We start from the raw sequence: 14,811 nt of genomic DNA on the forward strand, positions 1-14,811 counted from the left end.
TACATTTTCTGAAAGCTCTTAAAGTGTAGATGTCATTTCATCTATAGAAAGCCATGTTCAACTAGACTACAGTTCAAATATCTGACCTAACATGTAGTAACTTAGCGTCGCATACTGAGCAGCTGAATTCATGGTCAATGTATTTTAGGGTGTAACCCAGGGATGCCTGTGCCAAAGTACCACAAAACATACATTTCCTGAAAGCGCTCTCAGTGTAGATGTCATTTCATATATGGAAAGCCATATCCAACTAGACTAGAGGTCAAATATCTGACCTAACATGTAGTAGCTGAGCGTCGCATACTGAGCAGCTACTGTAAATTCACACTCAGTGTATTTTACGGTGTAACTCAAGGATACCTGTTCCAAAGAACCTCAAACCATACATTTCCTGAAGGCTCTCATTGTAAATGTCATTTCATATATGGAAAGCCATGTCCAACTAGACTACAGGTCAAATATCTGACCTAACATGTAGTAACTGAGCGTCACATACTGAGAAGCTGAATTGATGGTCAATGTGTTTTAGGGTGTAACTCAGGGATACCTTTGCCAAAGTACCACAAACCATACACTTTCTGAAAGCTCCTGAAGTGTAGATGTTATTTCATCTATAGGAAGCCATGTCCAACTAGACTACAGTTCAAATATCTGACCTAACATGTAGTAACTGAGCGTCGCATACTGAGCAGCTGAATTCATGGTCAATGTATTTTAGGGTGTAACTTGGGGATACCTGTGCCAAGGTACCACAAACCATACATTTCCTGAAAGCTCTCTTAGTGTAGATGTCATTTCATATATGGAAAGCCATATCCAACTAGACTACAGTTCAAATATCTGACCTAACATGTAGTAACTGAGCGTCGCATACTGAGCAGCTGAATTCATGGTCAATGTGTTTTAGGGTGTAACTTTGGTATACCTCTGCCAAAGTAGCTCAAACCATACATTTTGTGAAAGCTCTTGAAGTGTAGATGTCATTTAATGCATGCAAAGCCATATCCAACTAGACTACAGGTCAAATATCTGACCTAACATGTAGTAACTGAGCGTCGCATACTGAGCAGCTGAATTCATGGTCAATGTATTTTAGGGTGTAACTTAGGGATACCTGTGCCAAAGTACCACAAACCATACATTTTCTGAAAGCTCTTAAAGTGTAGATGTCATTTCATCTATAGAAAGCCATGTTCAACTAGACTACAGTTCAAATATCTGACCTAACATGTAGTAACTTAGCGTCGCATACTGAGCAGCTGAATTCATGGTCAATGTATTTTAGGGTGTAACCTAGGGATGCCTGTGCCAAAGTACCACAAACCATACATTTTCTGAAAGCTCTCTTAGTGTGGATGTCATTTCAGATATGGAAAGCCATATCCAACTAGACTAGAGGTCAAATATCTGACCTAACATGTAGTAGCTGAGCGTCGCATACTGAGCATCTACTGTAAATTCACACTCAGTGTATTTTACGGTGTAACTCAAGGATACCTGTTCCAAAGTACCACAAACCATACATTTTCTTAAAGCTCTCTTGGAGTAGATGTCATTTCAGCTATGGAAAGCCATGTCCAACTAGACTACAGTTCAAATATCTAACCTAACATGTAGTAACTGAGCGTCACATACTGAGAAGCTGAATTCATGGTCAATGTGTTTTAGGGTGTAACTCAGGGATACCTGTGCCAAAGTACCACAAACCATAGATTTTCTGAAAGCTCCTGAAGTGTTGATATCATTTCATCTATGCAAAGCCATGTCCAGCTAGACTACAGTTCAAATATCTGCCCTAACATGTAGTAACTGAGCGTCGCATACTGAGCAGCTGAATTCATGGTCAATGTATTTTAGGGTGTAACTTAGGGATACCTGTGCCAAGGTACCACAAACCATACATTTCCTGAAAGCTCTCTTAGTGTAGATGTCATTTCATATATGGAAAGCCATATCCAACTAGACTACAGTTCAAATATCTGACCTAACATGTAGTAACTGAGCGTCGCATACTGAGCAGCTGAATTCATGGTCAATGTGTTTTAGGGTGTAACTTTGGTATACCTCTGCCAAAGTACCACAAACCATAAATTTTTTGAAAGCTCTTGGTGTGTAGATGTCATTTAATGCATGCAAAGCCATGTCCAACTAGACTACAGGTCAAATATCTGACCTAACATGTAGTAACTGAGCGTCGCATACTGAGCAGCTGAATTCATGGTCAATGTATTTTAGGGTGTAACTTAGGGATACCTGTGCCAAAGTACCACAAACCATACATTTTCTGAAAGCTCTTAAAGTGTAGATGTCATTTCATCTATAGAAAGCCATGTTCAACTAGACTACAGTTCAAATATCTGACCTAACATGTAGTAACTTAGCGTCGCATACTGAGCAGCTGAATTCATGGTCAATGTATTTTAGGGTGTAACCCAGGGATGCCTGTGCCAAAGTACCACAAACCATACATTTTCTGAAAGCTCTCTTAGTGTAGATGTCATTTCAGCTATGGAAAGCCATATCCAACTAGACTAGAGGTCAAATATCTGACCTAACATGTAGTAGCTGAGCGTCGCATACTGAGCAGCTACTGTAAATTCACACTCAGTGTATTTTACGGTGTAACTCAAGGATACCTGTTCCAAAGAACCTCAAACCATACATTTCCTGAAGGCTCTCATTGTAAATGTCATTTCATATATGGAAAGCCATGTCCAACTAGACTACAGGTCAAATATCTGACCTTACATGTAGTAACTGAGCGTCACATACTGAGCAGCTGAATTCATGGTCAAGGTGTTTTAGGGTGTAACTCAGGGATACCTTTGACAAAGTACCACAAACCATACACTTTCTGAAAGCTCCTGAAGTGTAGATGTCATTTCATCTATAGAAAGCCATGTCCAACTAGACTACAGTTCAAATATCTGACCTAACATGTAGTAACTGAGCGTCGCATACTGAGCAGCTGAATTCATGGTCAATGTATTTTAGGGTGTAACTTAGGGATACCTGTGCCAAAGTACCACAAACCATACATTTTCTGAAAGCTCTCTTAGTGTAGATGTCATTTCATATATGGAAAGCCATATCCAACTAGACTACAGTTCAAATATCTGACCTAACATGTAGTAACTGAGCGTCGCATACTGAGCAGCTGAATTCATGGTCAATGTGTTTTAGGGTGTAACTTTGGTATACCTCTGCCAAAGTAGCTCAAACCATACATTTTCTGAAAGCTCTTGAAGTGTAGATGTCATTTAATGCATGCAAAGCCATGTCCAACTAGACTACAGGTCAAATATCTGACCTAACATGTAGTAACTGAGCGTCGCATACTGAGCAGCTAAATTCATGGTCAATGTATTTTAGGGTGTAACTTAGGGATATCTGTGCCAAAGTACCACATACCATACATTTTCTGAAAGCTCTTAAAGTGTAGATGTTATTTCATCTATAGGAAGCCATGTCCAACTAGACTACAGTTCAAATATCTGACCTAACATGTAGTAACTTAGCGTCGCATACTGAGCAGCTGAATTCATGGTCAATGTATTTTAGGGTGTAACCCAGGGATGCCTGTGCTAAAGTACCACAAAACATACATTTCCTGAAAGCTATCTCAGTGTAGATGTCATTTCATATATGGAAAGCCATATCCAACTAGACTAGAGGTCAAATATCTGACCTAACATGTAGTAGCTGAGCGTCGCATACTGAGCAGCTACTGTAAATTCACACTCAGTGTATTTTACGGTGTAACTCAAGGATACCTGTTCCAAAGAACCTCAAACCATACATTTCCTGAAGGCTCTCATTGTAAATGTCATTTCATATATGGAAAGCCATGTCCAACTAGACTACAGGTCAAATATCTGACCTAACATGTAGTAACTGAGCGTCACATACTGAGCAGCTGAATTCATGGTCAATGTGTTTTAGGGTGTAACTCAGGGATACCTTTGCCAAAGTACCACAAACCATACACTTTCTGAAAGCTCCTGAAGTGTAGATGTCATTTCATCTATAGAAAGCCATGTCCAACTAGACTACAGTTCAAATATCTGACCTAACATGTAGTAACTGAGCGTCGCATACTGAGCAGCTGAATTCATGGTCAATGTATTTTAGGGTGTAACTTAGGGATACCTGTGCCAAAGTACCACAAACCATACATTTTCTGAAAGCTCTCTTAGTGTAGATGTCAGTTCATATATGGAAAGCCATGTCCAACTAGACTACAGTTCAAATATCTGACCTAACATGTAGTAACTGAGCGTCGCATACTGAGCAGCTGAATTCATGGTCAATGTGTTTTAGGGTGTAACTTTGGTATACCTCTGCCAAAGTAGCTCAAACCATACATTTTGTGAAAGCTCTTGAAGTGTAGATGTCATTTAATGCATGCAAAGCCATGTCCAACTAGACTACAGGTCAAATATCTGACCTAACATGTAGTAACTGAGCGTCGCATACTGAGCAGCTAAATTCATGGTCAATGTATTTTAGGGTGTAACTTAGGGATACCTGTGCCAAAGTACCACAAACCATACATTTTCTGAAAGCTCTTAAAGTGTAGATGTCATTTCACCTATAGAAAGCCATGTTCAACTAGACTACTGTTCAAATATCTGACCTAACATGTAGTAACTTAGCGTCGCATACTGAGCAGCTGAATTCATGGTCAATGTATTTTAGGGTGTAACCCAGGGATGCCTGTGCCAAAGTACCACAAACCATACATTTTCTGAAAGCTCTCTTAGTGTAGATGTCATTTCAGCTATGGAAAGCCATATCCAACTAGACTAGAGGTCAAATATCTGACCTAACATGTAGTAGCTGAGCGTCGCATACTGAGCAGCTACTGTAAATTCACACTCAGTGTATTTTACGGTGTAACTCAAGGATACCTGTTCCAAAGAACCTCAAACCATACATTTCCTGAAGGCTCTCATTGTAAATGTCATTTCATATATGGAAAGCCATGTCCAACTAGACTACAGGTCAAATATCTGACCTAACATGTAGTAACTGAGCGTCACATACTGAGCAGCTGAATTCATGGTCAATGTGTTTTAGGGTGTAACTTAGGGATACCTGTGCCAAAGTACCACAAACCATACATTTTCTGAAAGCTCCTAAAGTGTAGATGTCATTTCATCTATAGAAAGCCATGTTCAACTAGACTACAGTTCAAATATCTGACCTAACATGTAGTAACTTAGCGTCGCATACTGAGCAGCTGAATTCATGGTCAATGTATTTTAGGGTGTAACCCAGGGATGCCTGTGCCAAAGTACCACAAAACATACATTTCCTGAAAGCTCGCTCAGTGTAGATGTCATTTCATATATGGAAAGCCATATCCAACTAGACTAGAGGTCAAATATCTGACCTAACATGTAGTAGCTGAGCGTCGCATACTGAGCATCTACTGTAAATTCACACTCAGTGTATTTTACGGTGTAACTCAAGGATACCTGTTCCAAAGTACCACAAACCATACATTTTCTGAAAGCTCTCTTGGAGTAGATGTCATTTCATATATGGAAAGCCATGTCCAACTAGACTACAGGTCAAATATGTGACATAACATGTAGTAATTGAGCGTTGCATACTGAGCAGCTGAATTCATGGTCAATGTGTTTTAGGGTGTAACTTGGGGATGCCTGTGCCAAAGTATCACAAACCATACATTTGCTGAAAGCTCCTGAAGTGTAGATGTTATTTCATCTATAGAAAGCCATGTCCAACTAGACTACAGGTCAAATATCTGACCTAACATGTAGTAACTGAGCGTCGCATACTGAGCAGCTGAATTCATGGTCAATGTGTTTTAGGGTGTAACTTGGGGATACCTATGCCAAAGTACCACATACCATACATTTTCTGGAAGCTCTATTAGGGTAGATGTTATTTCATATATGGAAAGCCATGTCCAACTAGACTACAGGTCAAATATGTGACCTAACATGTAGTAACTGAGCGTCGCATACTGAGCAGCTGAATTCACGGTCAATGTGTTTTAGGGTGTAACTTGGGGATACCTGTGCCAAAGTATCACAAACCATACATTTTCCGAAAGCTCTCTTAGTGTAGATGTCATTTCAGCTATGGAAAGCCATGTCCAACTAGACTACAGGTCAAATATCTGACCTAACATGTAGTAACTGAGCGTCGCATACTGAGCAGCTGAATTCATGGTCAATGTATTTTAGGGTGTAACTCAGGGATACCTGTGCCAAACAACCTCAAACCATATATTTTCTTAAAGATCTTGAAGTGTAGATGTCATTTCATGCATGCAAAGCCATGTCCAACTAGACTACAGGTCAAATATCTGACCTAACATGTAGTAACTGAGCGTCGCATACTGAGCAGCTGAATTCATGGTCAATGTATTTTAGGGTGTAACTCAGGGATACCTGTGCCAAAGTACCACAAACCATACATTTTCTGAAAGCTCCTGAAGTGTAGATGTCATTTCATCTATAGAAAGCCATGTCCAACTAGACTACAGTTCAAATATCTGACCTAACATGTAGTAACTGAGCGTTGCATACTGAGCAGCTGAATTCATGGTCAATGTGTTTTAGGGTGTAACTTTGGTATACCTGTGCCAAAGTAGCTCATACCATACATTTTCTGAAAGCTCTCTCAGTGTAGATGTCATTTCAGCTATGGAAAGCCATGTCCAACTAGACTACAGGTCAAATATCTGACCTAACATGTAGTAACTGAGCGTCGCATACTGAGCAGCTGAATTCATGGTCACGGTGTTTTAGGGTGTAACTCAGGGATACCTGTGCCAAAGTACCACAAACCATACATTTTCTGAAAGCTCCTGAAGTGTAGATGTCATTTCATCTATGGACAGCCATGTCCAACTAGACTACAGTTAAAATATCTGACCTAACATGTAGTAACTGAGCGTCGCATACTGAGCAGCTGAATTCATGGTCAAAGTGTTTTAGGGTGTAACTTGGGGATACCTGTGCCAAAGTACCACAAACCATACATTTTCTGGAAGCTCTATTAGGGTAGATGTTATTTCATATATGGAAAGCCATGTCCAACTAGAATACAGGTCAAATATGTGACCTAACATGTAGTAACTGAGCATTGTATACTGAGCAGCTGAATTCATGGTCAATATGTTTTAGGGTGTAACTTGGGGATGCCTGTGCCAAAGTATCACAAACCATACATTTGCTGAAAGCTCCTGAAGTGTAGATGTTATTTCATCTATAGAAAGCCATGTCCAACTAGACTACAGGTCAAATATGTGACCTAACATGTAGTAACTGAGCGTCGCATACTGAGCAGCTGAATTCACGGTCAATGTGTTTTAGGGTGTAACTTGGGGATGCCTGTGCCAAAGTATTACAAACCATACATTTGCTGAAAGCTCTTGAAGTGTAGATGTTATTTCATCTATAGAAAGCCATGTCCAACTAGACTACAGGTCAAATATGTGACCTAACATGTAGTAACTGAGCGTCGCATACTGAGCAGCTGAATTCACGGTCAATGTATTTTAGGGTGTAACTCAGGGATACCTGTGCCAAACAACCTCAAACCATATACTTTCTTAAAGATCTTGAAGTGTAGATGTCATTTCATGCATGCAAAGCCATGTCCAACTAGACTACAGTTGATATATCGTACCTAACATGTATGTCAAGTCTAACAGCACATATGGGATTCCACGCTTGAAATGGAAGGACTGGGATGGACACAGGATTCCACTCGTTGTCTTTTTATTGACTTTCAGTGGTGTTTTGTCGTAGACACAAAAGGTGAAAAACCTTTCAACAAATAAACACAAAATAAAAATAATTAAACAAAATGCATTGGTCTCAGTCAAATTTTAAACACGACACAAATGCACATTTTACCCAACGTCAATGGCAAATAGGCAACAAAAGGTGAGTATCAGGTAAGTATTTTTGAACCATTTTGAGCTACAATTTTAACCATTCTACAAGGTAAGTACATGTAAACCATCAAAGGGTAAGTATGTTAACCGTTTTTAATCATTTTACAACGAGGAAGTAAAATTAGGCATTTCAGACAAATTGGTAATCACCCAGGTTGAGATGTTACCGAACAAGCATCCAACCGGAAGAAGTTGCATAAACTAACAGAAATACTGAGTTATCAGTTTACTTTCAGCCATGAGCCATTTGAAGACTGTAGGCTATGCTTTACAAACTGCATGTTTTCCTGCACATCAATAACGAAGGAAAAATGAGAAAACGACTAACGTGACTAGGCGTGACACATGTCCGCGACATGAAACAAACAATTTACCCACGGACGGCAGTGATTACTCTTTACATCAAACACAGTTAATGAAACAGTTAATGAATAGTCATGCTTCACTGTGCAGATACATTTACAGATAAAACAGTGTCCCTAGCTCACCGGTAGCCTCTGTAGTCCTTATTCCCCATGTTGTGTGAAGATTTTCATGAACTTTATTTTGCACACTTTTACTGCAGCCAGTTTTTGCTGCAACCACTCCTGCTGCTATTTTGCCACTGACTAGAACGCCAACTCCGCGTGTCTTTTGTCCAGACAGACAACTAATTACGGGCAATCAGTGCAGTAATGGAATTCACCTGTTCAGCGAGGAAGCGCACCACGCATCTCAGCGCAGCAACGAATGGAGCAGGCACCTGTCAATCAAGCGAGCCCGACCCCAGGCACCGCTTGACGCAACACCTCCCACTCGATCTTGCTGTGTCGTTACACTGGAAGATCGCCCTCAACAGGCGAGTTGGTTTCTGGTGACTGAGTATGACCATGAGGCGTGGTGCAGTGTGGTGCAGTGTGGTGCGACATATGCTGTGGTGCAATGTGGTACCTGCGGGCACCAGGACCTGTTTGAAGTCTTCACTTGGCTGGTTGGGGAAGGGGAGGTCCCGGCTTGGTCTGGAAACAGAGGCCTCCCACCCTCCACACATCAGGAACCGGTGGCTTAGTCTCTGTTGTCGATGGTCCTAGCGGTTGTTTGTGAGGATGACGCCCTCGCGCTGCCAGGCACATCTTGAGGCACGCAATTTCCCATCCGGCGACGCAATTTTGCTGAATGGAGGTACTACCTCCCACTTTTCTTCATCCCCTCTTTTGGCATGCAGAAACCCCTTTGCCGCTCTACAAGTCCATGCCTTTGTCCAGACCAGACGTCTTAGACGGCTGGGGTGCCTTTCGTCCAGCTGCTGGACTGCTGCCACTGGACCATTCCTGGAAATGGACTGGGCACTGTCCCGGACTGCAACAGCAGAGAATGCTTTCCTCTGCACCTTGGCGACACCATCTCTTGCTCCTTCAGCAGTGTCTTCCGCTGACCTCTTCGGTCGCTCACCCTCAGGAAGCTGAGGGAGCTGCGGACCGGACTGCCATCGTTCACTGCCAGCAGGGAAGGCGATTGCATATGGTCGCTCGAATGGGCCTGGTGGTGAGCGTGTCCTGAGGAGTCTGACTTGACTCGGCTCTCTTCTGGTGAGTGGATGAGTTTGTTCTTGCCACATTGGGATTGACTTGGTCTTCTCATCTCTCGACCCGCTCCTCCCACTTTGATCCATGCAGACCCTGAGCTTCACAGAGAATTCTCCTCCTTGCAGGGTCTGATTGGCGTTAAGCGTGAGGGTTTTCTGTTGGGCGAGGTTTTTGTGAGAAGCAAGTCTTGATTTTGGCAAGTCTTCTCTCACCATCTCCCTTTCATCGGCCAGCGTCACCTCTTTGCTGCCCCCGCATCCTCGTCCACCAGCTGCGCTGATGCTTTCCCATTTCCACCACTTCGGGAATTCGCTAGTGGCTATGTTGGACTGGGATCTGGAATGTCTGGGAGGTTGGCAGGAGACTGGGACTTGGGAAGTGAGTTCAATGTATTTGATGGTGGCAGTTTGCATGGATCTTGCAAAGTGGGTTTTGGAGGTATGGGCTGCCAAGGAGACTTCTTCGAAAAGGCCTGGATGGGTGCCTCCGATGGTCTTTCCAAGCGGGCCGTCCCACAACACCAGGTCACCAACAGAACGGATCTTCTGGGGTACCAGCTGCCCCTCTTTGTGGCTGATGAGAAGTTGGATCTCCTTTGGTCTTGCCAGGTCTTGAAGGGCGATGTCTGGGAAGATCTTCTGTAATGTTTTCGCTGGGACATGTCTATGAACGTCTGCAATTTTTTCAAGTCCATAGCAGAGCAGTTGATGCGCTATGATTGTCCCGCTTGGGGTGCTGACGCGTATCTTCAGCAGGTACCGCTTTGTTGCAACAGACACCCTCATGCCTCCAACGCCATGAACCACCAGTGTGACGTCTTCACTTTGCAGACTCAGATTTCTTGCAGCTTTGTGCGTTATGTAATTGGTGTCTGATGCCAGATCGATGAGGGTGCCGATGTTTTGTCCATCGCTGGCGGTGACGTTGAGGAGCATCAGAAGGACTGGATTCTCTGTGAGGCCGTATTCTTCAAGGAGGCCTCGCTCACCAGAACTGGAGTTGAAGGTCCTGGATGCAATGTGGCAGAAGGCGTCTCGACACTGCACCGCCATCTCTGGAGTGAGTTTGGAGAGGAACTGCTTCTGTGGTTCAGTGAGTCCTCTGGCCGCCGCCCTCGCTGGACTGGCGTTGGGTGCTCTTTGGTACTGAGGTCTTGCTACTGGACAGAGGAGGTAGTGATGTTGGTCTTCGCACTCTGGATTGCTGCATACGTAAGTGGTTTTCCAGCAACTCTCACCAGTGTGGACTTCGAGGCATTTTCTGCAGGCACCGATTCGTTGTGCTGCATCCTCCTTTTCCACTGGCTGCATGCTGGTCCTGAACTTTCTACAGAAGTACAGCTTTCTCCTATGCTTTGGGTCACCGCAGACACCGCACCCTGCTGCATCACTGTTGAACGTCGCCGCAGGGCCGATGGTGGTCTTTGTTCTGGCTTGCTTCAGAACCATGGTCCTGTCCTTGGAGGGTTGAACACCGTCTTTGAGCTGGTCCAGTTGTTCGTAGATGGCTTCCTGGGACTTTAGGTAAGCCAGCAGCTTGTCAAAGCGGTTACGATAGGTCACAGCATTATTTTCTGCAGCAGCGTGGGTGAGCCAGTCTTTTTTGAGTGTCTCTGGCAGCTTGCCCTCAATGGATTTGGTAACGATGGGGTTCTTAATCGCCTCTGCATTGTCCAGATCGTTTAACATTTTCTGAAAGCTCTCTTAGTGGAGATGTCATTTCAGCTATGGAAAGCCATGTCCAACTAGACTACAGGCCAAATATCTGACCTAACATGTAGTAACTGAGCGTCACATACTGAGCAGCTGAATTCACGGTCAATGTATTTTAGGGTGTAACTCAGGGATACCTGTGCCAAAGTACCACAAACCATACATTTTCTGAAAGCTCCTGAAGTGTAGATGTCATTTCATCTATAGAAAGCCATGTCCAACTAGACTACAGTTCAAATATCTGACCTAACATGTAGTAACTGAGCGTCGCATACTGAGCAGCTGAATTCATGGTCAATGTGTTTTAGGGTGTAACTTTGGTATACCTGTGCCAAAGTAGCTCATACCATACATTTTCTGAAAGCTCTCTCAGTGTAGATGTCATTTCAGCTATGGAAAGCCATGTCCAACTAGACTACAGTTCAAATATCTGACCTAACATGTAGTAACTGAGCGTCGCATACTGAGCAGCTGAATTCATGGTCAATGTGTTTTAGGGTGTAACTCAGGGATACCTGTGCCAAAGTACCACAAACCATACATTTTCTGAAAGCTCCTGAAGTGTAGATGTCATTTCATCTATGGACAGCCATGTCCAACTAGACTACAGTTAAAATATCTGACCTAACATATAGTAACTGAGCGTCGCATACTGAGCAGCTGAACTCATGGTCAATGTGTTTTAGGGTGTAACTTGGGGATACCTGTGCCAAAGTACCACAAACCATACATTTTCTGAAAGCTCTCTTAGTGTAGATGTCATTTCATATATGGAAAGCCATGTCCAACTAGACTACAGGTCAAATATCTGACCTAACATGTAGTAACTGAGCGTCACATACTGAGCAGCTGAATTCACGGTCAATATATTTTAGGGTGTAACTTGGGGATGCCTGTTCCAAACAACCTCAAACCATACATTTTCTTAAAGCTCTTGAAGTGTAGATGTCATTTAATGCATGCAAAGCCATGTCCAACTAGACTACAGGTCAAATATCTGACCTAACATGTAGTAACTGAGCATTGCATACTGAGAAGCTGAATTCATGGTCAATGTGTTTTAGGGTGTAACTTTGGGATGCCTGTGCCAAAGTATCACAAACCATACATTTTCTGAAAGCTCTCTTAGTGTAGATGTCATTTCATATATGGAAAGCCATGTCCAACTAGACTACAGGTCAAATATCTGACCTAACATGTAGTAACTGAGCGTCACATACTGAGCAGCTGAATTCACGGTCAATATATTTTAGGGTGTAACTTGGGGATGCCTGTTCCAAACAACCTCAAACCATACATTTTCTTAAAGCTCATGAAGTGTGGATGTCATTTAATGCATGCAAAGCCATGTCCAACTAGACTACAGGTCAAATATCTGACCTAACATGTAGTAACTGAGCATTGCATACTGAGAAGCTGAATTCATGGTCAATGTGTTTTAGGGTGTAACTTTGGGATGCCTCTGCCAAAGTATCACAAACCATACATTTTCTGAAAGCTCTCTTAGTGTAGATGTCATTTAATCTATAGAAAGCCATGTCCAACTAGACTACAGGTCAAATATCTGACCTAACATGTAGTAACTGAGCGTCGCATACTGAGCAGCTACTGTAAATTCAGGCTCAGTGTATTTTAGGGTGTAACTCAATGATACCTGTTCCAAACAACCTCAAACCATATATTTTCTTAAAGATATTGAAGTGTAGATGTCATTTCATGCATGCAAAGCCATGTCCAACTAGACTGCAGGTCAAATATCTGACCTAACATGTAGTAACTGAGCGTTGCATACTGAGCAGCTGAATTCACGCTCAGTGTATTTTAGGGTGTACCTCAAGGATACCTGTTCCAAACAACCTCAAACCATACCTTTTCTGAAAGGTCTTGAAGTGTAGATGTCATTTCATGGATGCAAAGCCATTCTAACTAGCCTACTGGTCAAAGATCTGACCTAACATGTAGTAACTGAGCACTGCATACTTAGCAGCTAAACTTGCGGTCAGTGTATTTTAGAGTGTAACTCATTGATACCTTAACAAAAGTACCTCAAATGATACATTTCCTGAAAGCTCTTGATATGTAGATGCCATTTCTTGCATGCAAAAACATGTTCCACTAGCCTACTGGTCAAAGATCTGACATCGCATGTTGTAACCCGGTGTTGAATACTGAGCAGCTGAACATGTGGTAAGTATATTTTAGGGTGTAACTCAGTGATACTTAAACCAAAGTACGTCAAACCATACATTTTCTGAAACGTCTTGATATGGTGATGTCATTTCATGCATGCATTGCAATGTCTCTCTAGCCTACTGGTCAAAGATCTAAACTCACACGTGATAACCAGGCGTCAAATACTGAGCAGCTCAGGGTCAGGGTATTATAGGGTGTAACTCTGGGATACCTGTTCCAAAGTATCTCACATCATACATTTCCTGAAAGCCCTTGATGTGTAGTTGTCATTTCATGCATGCAAAGCCATGTCCCAATGGCCTACTGGTGAAAGACCTGACCTCACATGTGGTAACCGGGTGTCAAATAATGAGCAGCTGAACTCAAGGACGGTGTATTTACTGGGCTAACTCTGTGATACCTTTGCCAAATATCCTCAAACCACACATTTACTGAAAGCTCTTGATGTTGTAAAAGTATGAATCTATTACCCCACCCTAATCCCAGTCAAATTGGGTCAGCAGTGGTTCATTCAGCACAGACGCATTATTATCTTCAAACACAGAAATGACAAATGGCATGATAGAGATGAGGAGATGCAATTAAATGAATGAATATTATATGACATGATAAGGCAACATTACATTTAACTCAAGGCTACTGTCTGTTCAGGACAAAGAGAGAGAGAGAGAGAGGGAGAGAGAGAAACCGAAAGAGACACACACGTCTTGTGCATGGGAGGAAGAACTCAATGAGGGGTTCATTGTCATAGGCTTATATACTGTTGGAGAGGTGTCCTTTGTCTTCGAGGGCCATTGATTTAATGTATGTTAAGCTATATCCCACCCTTGTACATGTTGAGTATATTACACTATATAAGCTAACCAGGGAGTAACCTAAGGATTACACAAATGCACAGCCAATATATTTGAGGGAGTAAGTCATGTATGCCTATTTCACATATGTGGCACAATATTAGCTGTGTATATGTCTTCAAATAGGCCTAGGCCTACAAAGAGATACATCTCTTAAGTCTGTTACACTATACATGGGTTCTGAATGTTTGTAAACATGACGTTATGATGAGTGGCAAGATACTTGCGCTATACAAACACGTGCGCTATATTTTTGACCGACAGCGGTTTGCAACAATCAGAGGTTGAGCTGTGCGCAGAAAGTTTCACACAGTCAGATTATAAACAAAATTTGGAAACCATGTATACCTGGATGAAAAAAATAGTCACACCGAGTTATGATGTATTCCTGTTTTGGTGACTAACCACTCAAAACATAAAATGTACTGTTAAAAATATTTCTTAATATTTCTATTTAGGGTAAAATTATACTCATGATTTCTAAAATTCATGAAAATATATTTCTGAAAATATAAATAAGTCCATTTCAGAGCTTTTTAATATAGTTT

The 14,811-nt window shown here is 42.2% G+C and overlaps 1 protein-coding gene across 2 annotated transcripts in view; it reads right to left on the reverse strand.

The window, feature by feature from the left end:
• The window catches only part of zmp:0000000896 (caspase recruitment domain-containing protein 10), a 49,792-nt gene that overhangs the window by 14,015 nt on the left and 20,966 nt on the right, over positions 1 to 14,811 (reverse strand). The window lies entirely within an intron of this gene.

This window comes from Engraulis encrasicolus, chromosome 2, assembly GCF_034702125.1.
Source record: "Engraulis encrasicolus isolate BLACKSEA-1 chromosome 2, IST_EnEncr_1.0, whole genome shotgun sequence".
Classification (NCBI taxonomy): Eukaryota; Metazoa; Chordata; class Actinopteri; order Clupeiformes; family Engraulidae; genus Engraulis; species Engraulis encrasicolus.